The sequence below is a fragment of the Canis lupus genome, chromosome 25, assembly GCF_003254725.2.
Source record: "Canis lupus dingo isolate Sandy chromosome 25, ASM325472v2, whole genome shotgun sequence".
Lineage (NCBI taxonomy): Eukaryota > Metazoa > Chordata > Mammalia > Carnivora > Canidae > Canis > Canis lupus.
The window spans coordinates 49967931-49984607 of record NC_064267.1 but is presented as its reverse complement, the minus strand read 5'-3'; the positions used below and the strand labels follow the sequence as shown (position 1 = coordinate 49984607).

Sequence of the window (16677 nt, the reverse complement as noted above, 5' to 3'; positions counted from 1 at the left end):
CGGGCTGGGGGCCCAGCTCTCAGCTGCGGTGGGCGGGTCTGCACCCCAGCCCCCCGGCTCTCCTGGTCATCATGGTCAGAGGCGCACGTGCAGACACGTTTGGCCACATCGGGTAGCGTCTGAGCACCGCGTCCTGAGCTCATCCTGACCGTTGCTGGCTGACATCGATGGACAGCTTGTGACCCGGCCGTGAGTGCTCTCTGCCTGCAAGACCCTGCTTTTCCACATGTGGAAACTGAGGCTCAGACAGTCCAGGGGTGCCCAGGCCTGGAGGGGCAGGCCGAGGGCCCAGGCAGGCCACAGAGCCCTCCCTCCTTCCCTCCCTGCCCCTGGAGCCTCATCACCAGCCGCCGCCCCCTCACTTGGCTCAGGTAGGCCTCGGCCGTGTGCTGAACTTCCCACAGCCCAGCCCCGCACCTGGAGTGTCCCCTCCTTTCTGTGAAGCACAAGAGCCCCAGAGAGCAGACCCCGGGCCCAGCGAGGTCACGTCCACGTGTGACCGTAAACGCTTCGGTATGTTTGTGAAGGGCCAAGCCCCTGCCTTGCCAGGAACACGGCTGTGCTGCTTCTGTGGTATCCAGGAAAATAGGAGAATTATCAGTGAACCCACGTCTTGGCAGGCCACGCAGGCAGCTTTGATCTGAAACACGCCCATGGCTTCAGAGAGGGTAACGCGAGTGCAGCCGCAGATGGCCGGGGACAGGATAGAGCTGCTCCCCTTAATGGTTTCAAGTTCTCCTTTTAAAGCAATTATTAAATTCATCTGAAAGTCAAATAAGAGCCACAAATCAGAAACAGAATTAACAAGTAAAAAAGGGGCTGTGGGATTTGATCTGGATGCATTTGCGGGAAATGGACAGTGTCCGCTCCCATCTGGTTAGGCTTAGCCTCCCCGAAGGCCCCCCGGGCCCGGGTCACACTCTCCGTGAGCCAGGTCACGGAATTGGACGTGACGTTTCCAGGCAAGAGCAGCAGCGAACACCCGGCTGCAAATGCCAGCTCGCTTATGAAACCACGGTCTCCAGAAAACCAGTCACCGGGTCCGCAGTGTGACGTCCAGGTTCGCCGGGTCTTTCCGGAGCCCGGGGAGGGACGGGGGCCCGTCGTCCAGCACCCACCCACGGCGGCGTCCACCTGAGATGGTTTCGTGTCTGGGGGTGTGTCTGCGCCTCCCTGAAGCCCACCCATCAATCCCAGCGCCGCAGGGGCCGGGCTGTACTGGGGACGGGTGCGGAGAGCCCGGGACACCCTAGTTCAGACCCCATGTCAGTATGACGGGTGCAGACACGCGCGGACTCTCCCTTCCCGCCCACTGGCCCGTGGAGCAGCAGGCCTTCCGTCCCGGCGCTGGCATTTGTGCTGGCCTTGCTTTGAGAAGGAATGTTTCCACTCCGTAAGATTTTCCCCCACTTTCCAAACGTTTTCTCAATTCCCCATGAATTGGGAATTCCAAACACACACACACACACACACACACACACACACACACACACACGAACTCCATCCCGGGGAACTGCCGTGGGCCCGGCCCCCGGGATCGAGGGCTGGTGATGTGGCTCAGCCACGGCCAGGGAGCTGGTGTGGCCAGCAGACGCCCTGTCCACCCGGCCGTGCAGCAAGGTTGCACTCTGGACGTGAACAAGTGTGTTCCCTGCACACCAGTTTCTCACCGCACTCAATGCTTAACGCCCCTAGAAAGCCGGCACATCGGGGGCTCGGCTGGGTCCCTGAGGACCATTCCCAGCTGCACCCAGTCTGCAGGTGGCTCCTGACCCGTTCCCTCGCACTCGAGAGCCAGATGGGAAACCTCCTCCGTGGAAGGCCACCATGGCTGATGCTCTGTGGCCAGACGCGCGTGGGCTCGGCCCTGTCTGCCCGGTGCCTGGATCCCAGCACAGCCCTGACCGTGACCTCGGGCCCCTCCCAGTGGGCGGCCCGCTGCAGGCCGGTGGATGCTCTGCAGACCCGCTCGCTGTGCTGAACACACGGGGCCTCTTGTGCCCCCGACAAACACATCCTGAGCATGTCCTGGGTGCCTGTCACCCCCACAGGGTCAGAGAAACAGCTGCGAACAGAACAGTCCAAGCACGTGGCCTGCGGCTGGTTCCGTTTCTAGGGGAGGCAGACAGTAAACCAGTAAATGACAAAAGCGATCATGTCTCATCGTAAGGGCTGTTGTGGAGACACTGAGGCCGGGAAGGGACACGGGAATGCCGGGTGGTGGGAGTCATCACCCGACGGTGGTCAGGGACAGCCTCACCAGGGCACATGCGTGGGAAGACCCTGGGCAGTGGGGACCCGGGGATCTGCCAGGGAGGGAGCGTGAGAGCTCGTCTCAATGGGGCCCGGAGTCCCAGGCCTGGAGGGCCCTCCCCGGCCCGGCAGCCCTGCGGTGTCCCCTGTGAGGCAAGTCCACCTGGGGGGGACTGATGTAGGGGTTTCCCCAGCTGACCTGCCCTCCTGTGCATGTGCTGCGCGGCCGCGTGTGGGGCGTCGTGCTATGCGGTGAGACGCAGCCGTCACTGTCTCACTCCTCTGGTGTTTGTGTTTAGCGAGGCCTCCCCTGCGAGGTCAGACACCTGCCTGGGGTCACTCCTGCTAACCTGTGGTTCCGTTTTCGAGGCGGCCTCTGTGATCCGCCTCTGTGATCCTCTGCGGGGGATGTGAAGGCCAACACTAGAGTCGGGTTGACCAGTCACCCCAACGCCCCGGGCCAGGGCATCAGGCCAGCAGGTGTCTGGGTCTGGGAGGGGCTGGCCGGGTGGACAGCGCGGGCTCCCTCTCCACTTCCACGTCTGCTTCCTTTTCCTGCTGGACTGTCTCTCCTGCCTCCGCCTCCAATCACCCTCTCCCTTCTTCTCTCCCCAGGTCCTTCCAACTGCCCCTTCTACTCCAGCATCTGGAAGAACCCCTCCCTGGAGCCCTTCCTCTCTTCAGGGCCCTCCCTGTGCTGTGACCCTTTCCCTCAGGGGCCCCTCTCTCGTCCCGTCCTGTCCAGTCGATGCCCCCATGGCCACTCACTAACAGCGTCCCCATCCCCTTCCCGCTCCAGGTCCCCCCCTTTCTCCATGATTGACATTGGAAGTCCCATCTATTTTATTTATTTTATTTTATTTTATTTTATTTTATTTTATTTTATTTCATTTCATTTCATTTTATTTTATTTTTTCAAGTTTTTATTTAAATCCCAATTACTCAGCCTACAGTGTAATACGAGTTTCAGGTGCACAGTACAGTGATTCAGCACCGCCGTACGTCACCCGGTGCTCATCACGACAGGCGCCCTCCCTAATCCCCAACACCTAATCGGTTGTTCTCATGCTTGAATGAAGTTTTATATTCTCAAGTTTTTAAAAGCACGTGAGACAGACATGTCATGTCAAACGGCCCCTTCTGGGAGCACAGAGAGAGTGGGGAGACTGAATGTCGCCCTCGACTCTTGTGTGTGTAGGTGGCACAAAGAACAAGCTTGAATAATCACTCCTTGTCTTCGTGTCACCCTCTCAGTGGGCATCGAGAAAGGGGACACTGAAATGTTGGCCCTGGAGACCTGGCCAGCTGGTCCGTCAGCATGTGGGGACTTACCCGGAGCTGTGGCTGTGAGTGAAATGGGCCAGGACAAGTAGGAATGCATAAGGGCCGGGGTCTGAGTCTTAGGAGCCCAGGACAGGAGGGCGGCCTGCGGAGGAGGCCCAGCAGAGGAGGGGGCGGGTCTCAGGCAAAGGGCCCGAAATCACTAAGGAGAGGTGCTCCCAGACTATTGCCGGCGTGGGGACTGGAGATGCAACCTCAGCCACTCTGGCCGGCAGGATGTCAAGGGAAACCACACGACTCAAAAAGTAGACTTCCTGCATGAAGCCGAGGAGGTGGGCTCCTTTAGGAGATAAAGAGGCCGCCATAAAAGGGACTCTTAGGAGGGGGCAGTCGCAGTAGAGCCTCCGCCACCAGCAGGTGTAGTAGACAGGTACACGGTGCATGCAGTGACGCCTGAAACTTATTTTTTAAAAGATTTTATTTATTTATTCATGAGAGACACAGAGAGAGGCAGAGACACAGGCAGAGGGAGAAGCAGGCTCCCTGCAGAGAGCCCGATGTGGGACTTAACCCCAGGACTCTGGGATCACGCCCTGAGCCCAAGGCAGACACTTGACCACTGAGCCACCCAGGCATCCCTGACCAAAATAATCTTGAAAGAACAAATAGTTGGGACACACTCAGTTCCTCATTTCAAAACCTGTATCAATCGAGACAGTGTGGCACTGACAGGAGGATACAAATGTAGGTTAATGCAATGGAATTGACAGTAGAAACAATCCATTGATTATCAACAAAGGTGCCAAGGCAATTTGCTAGAGAAAGAAGAGTCTTTTCAACAAATGGTGTTGGGATAATGGGATTTTCATAAGCAAAAGAAGAAGAAGAAGAAGAAGAAGAAGAAGAAGAAGAAGAAGAAGAAGAAGAAGAAGAAGAAGAAGAAGGAGGAGGAGGAGGAGGAGGAGGAGGAGGAGGAGGAGGAGGAGGAGGAGGAGGAGGAGGAGGAAGAGGAGGAGGAAGAGGAGGAGGAGGAGGAGGAGAAGAAGAAGGAGAAGAAAAGAAGGAGGAGGAAGAAGAGGAGGGAGGAGGAGGAGGAGGAGATGTATTTCACACCACCTTAAATACTGACTTAAAACAGAGAAAGACCTAAATGTAAGAGCTGAAACTCTAAAATTCTTGGGAGAAAAAATTGGCCTAAACCAACATGACCAAGGTTTAGACACGATGTCTTTCAATATGACACTGAAAGCACAAACCACACATACATAAAAATACATAAATTTGACTTTCTAGGACTAAAACAACTACAATGCTTCAAAGGACAACATAAGGAATGTGAGAGAAAGCCCAGAGAATGGGAGAGAGTATGTGCAAGCTGCGTGTAATAAAGGACCAGTATCTAGAATATATAAAGAACACTAAGACATCAACAATAAGAGCTCAGTTTGAGAACGGGCAAAGGACAGTGCAGACGTGGTTCCAAAGAAGATGCACAAACAGCCAATAGTCTCCCCGTAGTTAGCCACGGGGGAGCTGCAAGGCACAGCCCCCGCGATACGCCGCTCCACGCGCACGAGGATGGAAATAACTTTTAAACAACAGTAACAAGCGTTGGCAAGGATGTGGAGAAGTTGGGATCCTCACACTCGCGTTTGGATTGAAAATGAAGCAGCCGCTTTGGAAAACAGTGTGGCGGTTCTTCACACTGCTAAGCCTAGAGTGACCCGAAGGTGTAGCACTTGACCCCGAGGTCTAGGCTCACAAGAAACGAAAACACGTCCACGCAAATCTGCCCACGAATGCTCCTAGCAGCACGACTCAGCCTCGGAACAGTGGAAACAGCTGCAACGTCTGTCTCCTTATCAACGAACGCGTGCAACACAGAGCACACACAACAGGGAATGTTGTTCTACAAAGATGAGGTATGAAGCGCCAGCTCGTGCTGCCCTGTAGATGGATCCTGACCCCATGATCCGAGGCTGTGCCGCATGGACGGGAAACCAGGAACTGCGGGCAAGTCTGCAGAAAGGGAAAGTTGGCAAGTGGTCCCGAGGGTGGCGGGGCAGCTGGGTAGTGCGCACTTACTGCTAAGGGGTGCAGCGCTTCCTCTTTTTGGGGGAAGATGTTCTAAAGGAGGCCCTGCAGGGAGAGGGGGCCCAAGGGCAGGGGTCACGGACAGCGGTGAGCGTGAGGCTGTGGGCCCTGGGGTCCTTCACTTAGCCCAGAACCTGGGGAGCACATGCGCAGGGAGCACGGGCTGCAGGGAGCAGAGGCCGTGGGGAGCACGGGCAGCGGGGAGCAGGGGCCATGGGGAGCAGGGATCGCAGGGAGTAGAAGCCCCGGGGAGCAGAAGCCCCAGGGAGCACGGGCCATGGGGAGCAAGGGCAGCGGGGAGCAGGGGCCGTGGGGAGCAGGGGTCACGGGGAGCACGGGCGGTGGGGAGCACAGACTAATGACCTCGGGGCCTCGGGCAGGGAGCAGGGTTAATTCACAAGGGATATCACGATATCCTGCTATTTTCTTCAGGAAAAGCCCAACTAAATGGCAGCTGTCTCCAAACCACCTCTGGGCTGGGTGACAGCCTCGGGTCATGTCCCCTCCTACAGCCTCAAAAACGTGAGTCTAGGGGATCCCCGTCCCCACATCGCCTCACTGCCTTGAGAGGGGAGATGGGACTGTACACAGGCCCGCTCTGTGAGCCTCCTTGGCACCTGGGAGGGGCTCACCTGTGTCCAGACGCTCCCAGAGACGACCGCCCGGTTCACAGGCTCGGCATGGACACGCTAGCTCCTGGGTCTAGGCCCCCTGTGATCGCTACGCCGGGGTCCACGCTCGCGGTTCCCAGAGATCTAAATGACCAAGGAGTGTCCCAGTGCAGGGAAAAGGGCGCTGCCCAGGGCAGAGGCAGGTGTCGGGGGTGGGGGGGGGGTGATGGGGACTCCCATGCTAGGTCACAGGCTGGTGCCCTGCAGACGGCAGCCTCGGCCCAGAGCGGGCAGGGTGGCCCAGTGAGGGCACCTCCTCTGCAGCCACAGCTCTTCCCACCTCCCTCCTGCCCTGCAGACCCCTCTACCGCAGCCCAAGTGCACCATGGACGCTCTCGGTGCGTACCCCGCCGTCCTCCCATCCCACCGCCCTTGGCCTGGGCAGGAGGGGGGTCCATCTGCCCCGACACGCCCCACCTGACTCTTCCCTCTGGTGGCTCTTCGGACACTTGGGCCTTCTCACAAGCCCCTGGACTCCAGTCCCGGGCCTGGTTTCCAGACACCAGGGAAGACCTACGAGCGCCCTGAACGTCCGCTTCCACTCCTGTCAAGTGAGGGCGGTGCCCGCAGGCGCCAACATCGTCACAGAGGCAAAACGACACGTCCCGGTGGACGTGTCTGTCGGATGCCAGGAGTGAGCGTAAGTACTCGGATCCACACGGGAATGATGAGCGCCAGGAACGGCAACTTTGTGGATAAATACAAAGTACTTGCGTCTTAAATTCTTTGAGGAGAATTAACCGTTCAAGTAAAACAAGGCATTATGAGAGGTAAAATCACAGGCAGATTTAAATGTGATAATTACGATGAACATAAATCATCTAAGCCCTTCAAATAAAGGGCAAAAGCTCTCAGATTGGATCAGAGAACAAGATCCAACCATAAGCTGCCTCTGAGAAACGCACCTCGAATATAAAGACATAAATGGAACAAAAGCAGAAAGGCCCGAACAGACACGCCGCATGAACGCTGATCGTAGGGACGCTGGGGAGTCTGTTAGCATCGGACGAAGCTCGGGGACAGGGAACAATACCAGGAACACCGAGGAACATTCTATCGTGATACAAGGGTTAGTTCATCACGAGGACGTAACAAATCTAAATACACAAAGCGAAGCTGGAACAACCGAAGGGCCCTGTAAGCAAATCCCAAAACGTCGTTGGAGATGTCAGCGCCTCTCCTGACAGGTGGAAGGAGCAGATGGAGAGTCGGGGAGTCGGGGAGGGGCGGGAGCCTCGGCAGCCGACCAGCAGCCCGACCCACAGGACTCAACCAGCACCCGCCCACCCGATAGAGTGAAGCCTCGTGCATTCTTCTCAGTAGGACTCCCCAGCCTCAGAGGTGGTGCTCCTCTCCTCAGTGGGGAAAGGATCCGGCGAGCGGTGCTCGGAATTTGCTGTCCGCGCGGAGAAAATAAAATAAAAACCAGATCCCGACTCCCACGGCCCCCGGGGATAAAATCTAGGTGGGTCGAGCTTCGTGGTGCAAAGTCAGTCGTTAGAAGTTTTGTTAGAAACTGGAGGGAGGTGTTTTGTGACTTTGCGGTAGGGAAGGGTTTATTAGGAAGTCCCAAAAGGCACGGGACCGGAGTGGTCAGTCTGATGGTACTAACAGTACGAAGTGTACATTGGAGGGTTGCATCACGAATGCAAGGGAAGGCCAGCGCGTGGGCGAAGGTGTCTGTACCACCAACACGGTCAGATGGTGAAAATCCAGTGTTTGCAAGAATTCCTGGGGCACGTGGGCGGCTCGGTCTGCTGAGCACCCGACTTGATTTTGGCTCAGGTCATGACCTTAGGGTCATGGGATCGAGCCCCTCACTGGGTTCCCCATCACGTGTGTACACACTCTTTCTCTCTCTCTCTCTCAAAAAAAAAAAAAATAGTATCCTCCAAAACTGTTAAATGATAAAGACTACAAAAATATTTTTTAATATATTTTTTAAGATTTATTTATTTATGATAGAGAGAGAGGCAGAGACACAGGCAGAGGGAGAAGCAGGCTCCATGCAGGGAGCCTGATGTGGGACTCGATCCTGGGACTCCAGGATCACGCCCTGGGCCAAAGGCAGGCGCTGAACCGCTGAGCCACCCGGGGGTCCCCAGAGTACAAAAATATTAAGAGTTGAGAAGGCGATAGTCAATGGTAACTAGATTCAAAGACATGACCGACCTCATTAATACTCAAAGAAAAGCAAATTACGATGCAATAGAATTCCATCCCTTGCCACGAGGTCCACAAAATTTTACAAGTCTCATTGCCCCAAATACTGCAGAAGATGTAAAAGACGAGAACCCCTGGCAACGTCCTCGGGCAGCCAAGGGCCAACATCTAGTGAAGCTGAGAACGCAGGTGCCGGGTGATGGGACAACCCCACGTAGGTAGGAAGACAGAATATATTAATATAGTATAATTATCATAATCATAATATATTCTAACATCCATAGTTTATATTACATTTTCACATTATAGTCATTGTCTAGTATGATGTTACATTATATTGATAATTATTAAAATCATAATGAAATATGACAATGTTATTAAATCCGATACTAATGTTATAGATTATTATTATTATGATGTGAGCGACTTGGAGAGGCTTCCCACGCACCGGTGCTGTTTGTTACAGGGCTGTTTCTCCTACCAATATGACGTTTCCTCGAGGGGCGGGGTAGGCTGGCTGCAAACTATACATTTAACATTTCATTCCGTGAGCTGATTGTTGGGGTCATGGACAAATATATATTTTTAAGACTTTATTTAATTATTCATGAGATACAGAGAGAGAGGCAGAGACACAGGCAGAGGGAGAAGCAGGCTCCACGAGGGAGCGGGATGCGGGACTCGATCCCACGACCTGAGCTGAAATCAGGAGCAGGTCGCTGAACCCACTGAACCCCCCGAGCACCCCAAGGTAGTTTAAATACTTTCAAGTCTCTGTATAGGTAGCGACGCTCATTAGAAAGGTAGCGTTGATGCGGAAAGTTGAGTTTTAAATTGTCCCATTTGATGGGAAGGGACCGCGGTGGAGCTTGCTAAGCTTCCCTTCAATGTGTCCTGTAGGAACATTTCGTGCACTCGGCAGGCGGGGAGGGTGAGGAGATGGGGCTCCCCCGGTGACCTGACGGCGGAGGAAGTATTCGTGGGGCTGTGTGCAGGCCCTGGGTGCCTCAGAGCTCTGGGTGCAGCACCGAGCGGCCGCTTCGTGGCGACAGGTGCATGTTTGCAGCGACGGTGCAAAGCCGCGGCAGGTGAGGCTGACGACGGGGGAGGCTGAGGACGTACCCTGGTCAAGGCCGTGGCACCTGCCCCTGCACACCCCACCACCAGGCACCCGGGGAACATGGGAAAATTATTGCTTTTATTAAATCTCAACGCCCGAGGTGCCCCTCCTTTTAATCTTCCAAAGTGGGAAGAGCCCGTGGAGCGCTTCGGGGGCTGAAACACGGAGGCGTGGAGGGCAAGCGCGGCCCCCTCCTGCCACGGGGCACCACTGCTCCTCGGCACCATCTGCCACCCGCAAGCTACTCAGATTTCATGACTTGGCAGCTACTTTCTGGAGAACGAAAGGAGTGAACCCGTGCGTCAAGGGAAATGACTCACAGTGTTGCCGGCGATACGACGTCACCTTTCCAGTGAAAACTGGAATTTCGGAAAACGTGGGTCCACCGCGGAAAACCTCAGAGCTTCCCCGTTACGTGAAGACCTGAGACGGGGTGACACCAGCGACTGGGACCTTCCGGAGTTGGACAACGGGACGTGTCTTCCTGTGAAGCTCGGCGTGACCCAGAGAACCGGTATTTCCCAAACGACAGAGACATCACGTTGCAAAATCGCGCGAAGGTAGGAGATCCACCCGGTGCGTCTGGATGTGACAGAGGGGAAGGTCGCTGGGAGGGTTCCGGGTCCCAGTGGCCCGAGCTGTCAAGGAACCGCCTCGTGTCTGGCCGGCGGCAGTGCCGAAGGCGGCACCCACGGTTACCGGGAAAAAAACCCACGAGAAACGCTTTCCTTCCGGACGGCGGCCTGCAGGCTTCTGACTCGCTGCGCACTCAACCGGAGCAGCATACTCGGAATTTGCCGGCGTTGTAGACACGGCCGTGGGGGGCTGCGCGCCCCGCCCCGCGGGTCCGAGGACATTTGCTAAATTGTAAAGCGGTACCTCCGCTTCCTACCAAACGAGACAGGTCACTGGCCTGCGACCCCACGGCTGCCCTCGGGGCACTCCCCCCACAGAAAGGAACACTTCCGTGCACGCAGAGGCACAGACCAACGCTCCGGAGGCCTCATTCCCAACAGCCCCCAACCGGAGAGCACGCGGATGCCCCGCGGGCGCGGGCAGGGGGAAGGGATGGGCCCGTCCGCGTACAGAGCACGCAGCCACGCCAAGCCCTGGGTGATCACGGGGGACTGGCATCGGGGGGAGGTTGTGTGCCGGTGAGACCGGAGCTGGGCGCTGACCGGGGGTGGGGAGGGAGGCCGCGGCCGCCGTGACGGGGGCTCCAGGCTGCCCCTCAGCCGTCCTGGGTGCTCCCGGCGGCGCTGGATTCGGGCGCCCGCGTGTGGTCCGCTTGCGTGACACTAAACGCACCCCCGCCCCCCGGAAGGGTGCACAGAGGCCTGGTGACATCAGAGCCGGGCGCGTGGGCCGCGCCGAAGCCACTTCCCTGGTTGTGACACGGGGCTGTCCGCGGTCAGGAGGCTGCCTTCGGGGGGAGCCCGGCAGAAGGGTCCAAGGGGTCGCTTCTTACAGCTGCACGGGAATTAGGATTATCTCAAAATAAAAAGGCTTATCGTTTGTGTTTATTTTGTTAAAGACAGAGACAAATACATGGATCTCACGCGGTCTCCGTGGAGAGTCCTCAGGGCCCCAGGGACAGCGGGGTGAGCATGGCCGAGTGGTTCTTGGCCAGTGACTGCGCCCGGAGTGCACGGCCCTGTCACCCAACAGGAGACACTGAAGGCTTAGCCCTGGACGAGACCGGGCGAGCGGGTCAGGGGACGGCCAGGGGAGGGGACGGCGACTCAGGACCTGCTCCCCGCAGTCCAGGGCCACCTCTTCCACCTGCATCGCCACCACCCGGATCGGATCAGAAGGCCCGGCTCCGATCGGGGCACCAAGCTACGAGTTACACTGGCCAGCGCCGGTCCAGAGCCTTGTCACCGCTGTCGAGGGCACGTGCCGTTGCCGAGAGGGGCAGTTCACACTCACCATCCTCTTTGATTCACAAATTTTAATCTCTTCTAAGAGTGTGGCTGGGCTTGGCAGTTAAGGGAAGCTCCCCAAGTGCACATAGGTCTGCCCAGCCGTAGGCACGTACGCGCCAATTTTACACCTTTGCCAAACCCCTCAATTCCAGGGGATACGCGATTCCTATTAAAATCAAACAAAATCAGAGCACGTGTCAAGGGGCTTTCTGATCCACTTCTTAGGTCCGCTCAGCAGGGCAGCGTGTGCCCTGACGGGCGTGAGGCAGCCCCATGCCCACCTCTCTGATGGGGTGGACACCAGGCCCCGCCACCCAGCCCCGCAGCCCGGGCCGTGGACCGCGCTCCGCGATGCCAGGGGAGCCACGCGCTTGCTGGCCCTCCTCCCTGGCGACTGACGGATCCCGGCTGGGCCTCGGTGTCCTCACCTGCAGCAGGTGTGACGTGCTTGGCACCAGGTCTGGTGCACGGTAGGTTCCCAGAAAGCTGGTAGCTCCGCCCCCCTCGGCCCCTGCAGGATTTTTAGAATTTTCACAGTAAACTTGCTCGCTGGCCCACGTCAAACAGCTCGTGTGCTTTCCTGCGAACTTCGAGACACCGTGTTCCACGAGCGCCCATGAGCTTCTCCAGGGCTGGCTACAGGACTTCCGCGACGGGGACAAGCATCTGGCTGGGCTGTCTGAGGCCCCCTGAGACCTCGTCGGGTCCTGTGCCAGCTGAGTGGCCCAGGGCGGCTGAGGATGCCCAAGGAACACGACCTACACCCCGGCCCTCGGCCTCCTCCTGCCCAGCCTGCCCCTGAGAGGCGTCAGGGGGGTGTCTCTCTGCCTTTCCTCTTGGGTCCCAAATTCAGGAAATCCCACTCAGAGCCACACAGGCCTGGGCAGGGGTAGAGGGAGCTGCCCAAAGCCCAGCGACAGTCCCCCCGTGCTTGGGAGGTTCCCAATGGGCCCACGGGTCCTGCGCTGCTCCCCAGCGGCCTCTCAGGGCTGCTTCTGTCTGTGGGGAGGCTGTTCGCCCCCAGCCCAGCTGCAGAGCCGCCCCGAGCACCCCGCAGCGCCGAGGGCTGTCTCCATGCTTCTGGCAACCGGACAGTCACCCCCTCGGCTCTGGTCACGGGGACCCTCTGGTTCTCCTACTGGAGGAAGGTGGAGGGAAGGGGATGCTGCACCCCCACCTCCGGGGAGGGAGGAGGGTGCAAAGAAGAAAGTATTGCCGGATCAAAAATAAACACATAAATGCACTCTGCACACCAGACAGGAAGTGTGCAAGCGTTTGTCAAATGCAAGATACTATATACATCTCCGGAGGAGTCTGCAGATGGCCAATAAGCACATGAAAGAGGCTCAACATCATTAGCCATCAGGGAGATGCAAATCACAGCCGCGATGAGCCCCGATGAGCCGCGCTGCACAGGCACGAGGCTGGCTGTAATCAGAGGCGCACAATGCAGCCGCCAGGACGGGGACTGTCGCGGCCTCGCACCGCGGGTCGGGCAAGCCGGTGCAGCTGCTCTGCGCAAGCGGAGAGTTAACCGCGGCGTCGCCGCATGACCCGGCAGTTCCACGCCGCGCTCGCGTGGGGGCCCGCAGACCCTTGCGGGGGGAAGGCCCACGGCGGCCAAGCAGCAGAAAGAACCCGCAGGTCCTCGGGACAGAGCGTGGATTGCGGTCTGCCCAGGAAGGGGGGGGGGGGCGGCAAGGGGAGGGGGGGCGGCAGGGGGAGGGGGACGGGGTGATGGCGGCGACAGCAGGGGAGGCAGGCGAAGAAATGCTCCAGGATCGGTGGCGCTGATGGCCTCCCGAAGTCACGAGTCGCGCGCAGAGGACCGGAGGATGATGACTCCCCACAGCGGCCAACAAGACACCGCTAGGCGGCGAGGGCCGCTCACCAGCCCCCTGGGCGAGGCTGCGGGGCCGGCTCGGCCTCTGGGTCCCCCAGGCGCCCAGGATTTCTGTCCTGGGATTTCGTGGGTCCTCCTGATCGTGCAGCTGGTCCTCCCTGCTCGGGGAGGGGGGTGCCGAGAGCAGCTGCCCCTGGGCCCCTGCCTTGTGGGGACAGGCGGTGTCCCAGGCACCAGGCAGACACTTGGCCACGGCTTCGCTGATGTTGAGGACACGCAGGGTTGTTCCCTAAGACCACACCGCACGCCGGGTAGAGCCTCGTCCTCCGGGGTGGCCCCCACCTCATCCCTGCAGAGCCTGCATGGGGGGCAGGGGTGGGGGGAGATGGGTCCCGTCCCCTCCAGGGCTTGACCCCTCTGCCCCGGGCCTTGTATATGCACAGGAGGGCGAGCTTGGGGTGCCCGGAGTTTGAATTAGTGGGAGCGACGTGTCGAGGAGCCCAGAGTGGGAAGCTGAGGCGGTTGCCCAGCCGGCGGGTGAGAGCCCCGCGTGGGCCCTCCCCCAGCACGGCAGCTGTGCAGTGAGCGAGCCCCCAGATGAGGCTGCCGGCCACTCCGGTGACACCTGGCCCTCGCACACTCGGGCTCTGGTCCCCCGTGCCCACAGGGTCAGGGTCGGAGGCTGGAGGGTCTCCCCCAGGTGGACCACGATGGAACCAGGTGGCCCCCCGGTCTCAGGGACGAGAGGGCTCTCCACCAGCAGCTGCCCTGTGTGCTGCGGGCACGTCCGCGGTGACTGGCCCCGGGTCCCTGGGCCTGCAGCCGGAGGCCGGAAGTCTGCCCTGGAGAGATGCAGGGTCCCGGGCTCTGAGGGCTCTGCGGGGCTCCCCGGGGCTGGCCACCGTGCGGCACTTCTCTGGGAGCCCGGAGAGGTGAGAGCGAGAGTGCCCAGCCGAGGGGGGGGTGGGCTGGAGTCACAGCAGAAGAGCTTGCCAAGCCCTCAGGCTGCCCTCCATGTGCCCCCCCTGCCAGTGTACCCCCGGCCCTGTCCCCCCAGGGCCCCGAGCTTGGTGTCCAGAGCCTCACCCCCAAGCTGCACGTCTGTTCCTGCTCCTTCTGGCAGCTTCCTCTCCTGTGGAGACCGTCCCGAGGTCCTCCCCCGCTCAGAGGCTGTTCCCAGGCCAGCCGGCTTCAAGGTCCCTGCAGGTCACTGCTTCTGGGGAGGAGACCGGGAACATTGGATCCGCGCTGATGGCCGGCTCAGATAACAGCCTGGCCGCCCGCTGGGGTCTGGAGCCTCCCACTGCTCCTGGAAACTTCCCTCCTCAGCCCCGGCCTCCCCGCCTCCTAACCAGGCCCAGCATCTGGATGCAAAACGTGTCGTGCGTCGCTGTGAGAGAGGACGCTTGTCTCCATCCCTGAGGCCAGGGTGGCTGGCTGGGCACCGGCCCGGACACCCTGGACCAGCAGCGAGCTGCAGCCGGTTAGCAACGCAGCCGTCGCAAGCACTGACCTTCGCGGGCCCTGGCTGGAGGGAGCCCGGGGCCCTGGGGCTGTCACCGGTTGGTCCCATTCCCCAGGGGAAAGGCTACGGGCATCGCTCCCCGCTGAGGAGTGGCAGGGGCGGCCCGGGACCCCGGCCACCTCTGCTCCATCCTGCGGGGTACACCCTCGGGGTCCGACCCTCATGCACACATCACAGGGAACGCGCAGTCCCCGCAGGGCGGGAAGACGATTCTTTGCATCTGCAAAAATGTGTAAAGCAATATTGATTTTTTTTTCAAATAATCTAAAAAATGACAGACGCTAAAAATGTTAACCAATAAGAGCAAATACAGTAAGATGGTTACTGCAGATCCACCCCCGGGCACACTGGGCCGAGCTCGGCGCCGCGGGAATGGCGTCGTGTGGTTTTCTTACCGTTTTACATATTCGTAAAAGCATCCCCGGTACTCGTCTGAGCGTATTTCACGGATGTAGGAGATGTTACCTACCGCCCAGGTGTTTACATGCGTGTTCATTAAGCCCGGACACCCAGGTGCAGCTGCAGGCCAGGTACGAGGGGCCCAGACGCGGGTCTGAGGGAGCACAGCCTGACCTCCCTGTGCTGGCCCAGCCTTGTCCAGCTTAGAGGGCCCAGTTTCGCCCGTGGGATGCTCACCAGCGGTGCAGCCGCTTTAGAGGAGGACGCCCGAGCTGAGCCCCTGCTCCCCCAGGTGTACAGAGACCCCGGACAGACGCCCCCAGCTCCCCCAGGGGGAACCCTCAAGTCAGCTCTTTAGGCAAAGGAAATCCTTTCACCCACACTCCTGTGGGTCACAAGAGGGCATTGTTACCCCGATCCCACTCAGGGGCACACAAGGGTCAGCCCTCGCGTCCCCCTCGGTAGCGCATCACTCGTTTATCTTGTTACTTCATAATCTTGAGAATCATAGTAGAGGCTTATGAGCTTCAATCCAGTCAGCGAGCCGTGAATGACCTACCCGGTCCCCACCGACAGGCATCCCATTTGCTTTCCGGGTGGTGCGACTCTGCAACTAGCCTCTTCGTGCAGAGGCTTTTGTCCATTTTTGGACTTGTCTTCTAGAACGATTTCCCAGAAATGTCGCCGCGAGGTCAAACGGAGCAAACAAGTCTACGATTCGTGTTGTGTGCTGCCAAACGCGTTCCCAAACGGCCTGCCCCGCTTTGGGGCACCCGGGAACCTGGGAGCGGGCAGGTGGCAGGTGGCCCCCCACCCGGTGGTGGCGGCCGACTGGCCAGAGAACCGGGGCGGCTCCAGGCCGGGGCATCCTGGAGAGGCTGCAGGTGTGGGGGGACGAGTCCAGCCGGCCCAGAGCGCCGAGGCTCGGGGACAGGGTGGCACGTCCTGGCTCGGCTGCGGGGCTGCCGGGAGGCGCCTGGCCTACATCTGATCCGCGGAGGTTTGATCGCGACAACCGGGAGCTCTGCCCCGGCCCAGCCCGCCCATTTGTCCCACGTGTCCGAGGCGTGAGTGCCCCGTGCGGGTGTCACCCAGGCTGTTTCTGTTACGCACACAGGCCTCCGCGGCCAAATGCGGGGCGGTTGGAGCGTCACATACAGAGCGATGGCGACTGGCTCTAACCCGCAGAACCACGCAGGGATCCGTGAGGAGGTGCCGCTACGGAAACCACGGAGGCCGTGAGCGGGCGAAGGAAAGCGCTGCCCCCCCCCCCGCCGGGCGTCGGAGTAAACGTGGGGGGGTGGTCACCACCCGGCGTGTAAATGACGGGGACCCCGAGCTCCAAGGGCCTCTGGTCGGGAGCTGCGGGGACTCTCAGACGGGGCCTCACAAGGGAGGCAGAG

The 16677-nt window shown here is 59.2% G+C and overlaps 1 long non-coding RNA gene across 4 annotated transcripts; it reads right to left on the bottom strand.

Moving 5' to 3' along the window:
* Positions 1-394: 394 nt before the first annotated feature.
* On the bottom strand, positions 395-15691 carry LOC112670005 (uncharacterized). 4 transcript variants are annotated; one of them, XR_003142725.3, is made up of 5 exons: positions 15271-15691; positions 14864-15095; positions 14437-14566; positions 11936-13708; positions 10874-11673 (listed from the first exon to the last, which is right to left on the bottom strand). It is a non-coding gene; the product is annotated as an uncharacterized LOC112670005 (long non-coding RNA). The 4 variants fall into 4 exon arrangements; XR_003142728.3 differs by having other exon boundaries at positions 15345-15691; XR_003142727.3 differs by having other exon boundaries at positions 15512-15691.
* Between the last annotated feature and the right edge of the window lie 986 nt (positions 15692-16677).